Raw genomic sequence first — 3,601 nt, forward strand, 5'->3', positions numbered from 1 at the left:
TATATATATATATATATATATAACCTAAAGCAAAAAGCAGGAAAATACATTTTCTCCTGTAGTTTATATCCTGCATATTCTCTTCTGCACTTCATATGGAATGTGGTTTATGAGGTATAGAAAGTGTTTTTGGCGTCTCCTGTGCTTGAGGCAGTTGTCTTTCTTCACTGTTTTTATCAGCCCTTAAATACCATTGTTATTCTCTGGTCTCATTTTATAATTTGACTCAAAAGCTTTTTCTTCATTTTGACAGATCAAAGAGACAAATTCAGAGTCTGAAATGGAAAATTGGGTTGATTATGTTAATGATAGGTGAGTAACAAGTTAAAACACTGGGGGAAGGTTGTGAAATCTTAGTGTAAAATTATAAATTTTATGGACTTACCTGAAAACTAGTTTATCTCTTTTGAATTTTCTAGTAAATTGTTCCCTAATTATAAACATCATACAGACTAAGGATAGCACTGTTACTAGCTGTGACACTTAAAGAAAGTTATTGGCCCTTTCGAAGTGTGAGGCTTCCTCCATTGTGAAAGAGGGATAATAATACCTTGCTTACATGAGTATGCTAAGGTTTAATTACAATGGGAATAATGTGCCTGGCCTAGGGCCTGACACTTAAAACTCCTAAGTTATATGTATTTGTTTTTTCACTCATTAAGCATTTATTAAGTATCAGACATTAGATTTATATTTAAAATTGTAACTATTTATAAGAATAAACCCCAGAGAAAGTTAGGTATTGGGCATTATAGATTTTTATAAACTATATATTTTATAATTTGTTTTTAATACTCAGCATTGACTATGCCTTCAAAGATTTATTTTGGTTGTTTATTTTTTGTGTTGGTCCTGGGGGTTGAACTCAGGGCCTGGGCACTGTCCTTAAGCTTTATTTTTTCCACAACCCTTACACTTGAGCCACATCTCCACTTCTGGCTTTTTTGGTGATTAACTGGACATAAGAGTATCATAAACTTTCCTGCCCCAGTGACTTCAAATTGCAGTCCTCAGATCTCTGCCTCCTGAGTAGCTAAGATTATAGACATGAGCCACTAGCACCTGGCTCAGAGAGATTTTCTTTTTTAATTAAAAAAATGAATTATTGTAGATATTCATGAACACAAACATACCTCTCAGTGTTAAATATGTGGACATATATCCAGAACGTCATTTTAATTCTTTTTTTTTCTCCCTAAGACCTACCAATGACATGAGATATCCAATGAAGTCAGAAAAGATTCACGGTTTAGGATGGAAACCTAAAGTGCCTTGGAATGAAGGAATAAAGAAAACAAGTAGGTTAAAATTTGATCACTTTAGGAGCAATCAGAAAAACATGAAAGTATTTCATTGTTAGAAACACTATATAAAATTTTTCAGTAAATCATTTGTACTTCTTAAATTGTTACACAACATATTTCTGAGTACTTTGAAATTCATAGACTAACTGCATCAGTTTTTGTGTTATATTAGTATTAATCAAATGCCTATTTCATTGATTCTGAAGTGCACATTTTTATACCTTCTTATATCCTAGAAAGTTTTGTGTAATGTAATCATTGATACCTTATATTTATTATTGTAGCTTTTTTCTTCTTTCATTTTCTATAAATATGAATCCAATTTCAGGTGTGTGGTTCCTAAAATTTGATGAAATATAAGCTGCAATTGTCTTTGAGTGTCTTGAGTTACATTATATTGAAAGAAACAAATATAAAACAAATTCAATTTATTTGGAAAATCCATGAAGAAAAGTATAAAGTCTGCGTGTATTTTAGAATTCTATTTAGACATGTACTTATTAGAAAACATCTACACAAATGAAGACAATTGATGATTTGGATCTTGAAATACAAAATACTTCAGTCAAATACTGAAAATAAAAATCAAAGGCAGGGGCTGGGAAGGTGGCTCAGTGGTAGCGCGCTTGCCTTGCATGTATGAGGCCCTGGGTTCTATTCCTCAGCACCACATAAACAAAAAGAAAAAAGCCAGAAGTGGTGCTGTGGCTCAAGTGGTAGAGCGCTAGCCTTGAGTTGAAGAGCTGAGAAAAAAAAAATCAAAGGCAACATATAACTGTTAATTTTCTTTTAATTCAAAAAGTTTTTACTGATAGTATTGAACAAAATAATTTCACATAGTAGAAGGAAGCTTACATCAACATACTCTGCCTCTGATGCAGTGCTATCATATTTATATAAACCATATTTTTTAAATAAAAACTTTAAAAACCACTACAAATGACTTTTCCCTCACTTTGAATTCCCTGAAATCAGAATGTCTTCTGCATTTAAATCAACAGTTTCAATATTGGAGGATTTTTGAAGTGAAACAGAAAAAAAAAAGGTGGTTTTAATTCTAACGTTTTCAGGTTATAAAAGGTCTTCTGATTAGTATCATTGTCAAGTTAAAAACCAGATTCTTTAGCCCAGGTCTGCTGATGGGTTTTGAGGGGCAAGAATTTTCTTATATAACGAGAACTCAGTAACCTTGATTGACATTTGGTTTTAGATTTTTTATTTTCTGTTTTTCTGTTTGTTTTTTGTTCTATCAGTTGAATGGTACAGAGAGAATTTTCACAACTGGAAGAATGTGGAACAAGCATTAGAGCCCTTTCCAGTACAGCCACCATTTATGTAATCGGCACAGTCTTCAGAGGAAGAAAAAATTGTCCTACCTCAACAAGTGACATGAAATCATGTGACCAAATGAAGAGCCCTAATTCATTAGGAATAGATCCATGGTTTTTTGTATTAAATTCCTTTTTTTTGGGGGGGAGGGGAAGGTTGTCAGTTGTGGAGCTTGAACTCTGGGCTTGGGCACTGTCCCGATGCTCTTCAGCTCAAGGCTAACGTTCTACCACTTGAGCCACAGTACCACTTCCGGTTTTCTAGTGGTTAATTGGAGATGAGAGTCTCACGGAGGTTCCTGTCCCAGCTGGTTTTGAATCAGGATCCTCAGCTCTCAGCCTCCTAAGTAGCTAGAATTATAGGTGTGAGCCATCAGCGCCGGGCTAACTTCAAATTTAAAATAAGTCATTCATTTAATTTTGGCACGGGATTTTAAAGATCAGAATTCTTTCAGAACTTCTGGAAATTAGAAAATCACTCATGACAGGCTTTCTAGAGAAGGGTCAGGAAGGAGGCTTGGGGTTCTGAGAATAAAGGTTGGTAGTAGCACAGGGTAGACAGCAAAGCTTGGCGGGTCTGGGACTCCGCTCCTAGCTTTTCCCCGTGTCTGCAAGTCTCAGAAGTGTTTTTAGGCACTGTAGGATGAGTATTATAATGTATTTCAACTTAAAAAAATAAAAAGGTCCGCTATTATGCTATAGTTTCTTTAAAAATGGAAAAAAATGGAAGTATTTCTAAAACTTTTTAAGTTTTAATAATTTTATAAAATGAATTTTGGTACTTTATAAAGGGCATGTAAGATTTTTATGTTTTCAAAGCTAGTTGTTGATTTATAGATAACCTGTATTGAAGAAATTTTGTCATCATGTATGGCTTGTTTACAATGATTTTATTTATAAAACTGTCAATATTTTAGTATATTTAATATAGAATATGGCAATTTTTATTAATGCTTTTATTTTACTGTA

General features: G+C 33.5%; 1 long non-coding RNA gene across 1 annotated transcript; it reads left to right on the forward strand.

Moving 5' to 3' along the window:
* Positions 1 to 252: 252 nt before the first annotated feature.
* On the forward strand, positions 253 to 2,793 carry LOC106002557. Its single transcript, XR_001175936.1, has 3 exons — positions 253 to 312; positions 1,201 to 1,298; positions 2,558 to 2,793. It is a non-coding gene; the product is annotated as an uncharacterized LOC106002557 (long non-coding RNA).
* Positions 2,794 to 3,601: the final 808 nt, after the last annotated feature.

The sequence above is a fragment of the Dipodomys ordii genome, unplaced genomic scaffold (assembly GCF_000151885.1).
Source record: "Dipodomys ordii isolate 6190 unplaced genomic scaffold, Dord_2.0 Scaffold13755, whole genome shotgun sequence".
NCBI classification, from domain to species: Eukaryota; Metazoa; Chordata; class Mammalia; order Rodentia; family Heteromyidae; genus Dipodomys; species Dipodomys ordii.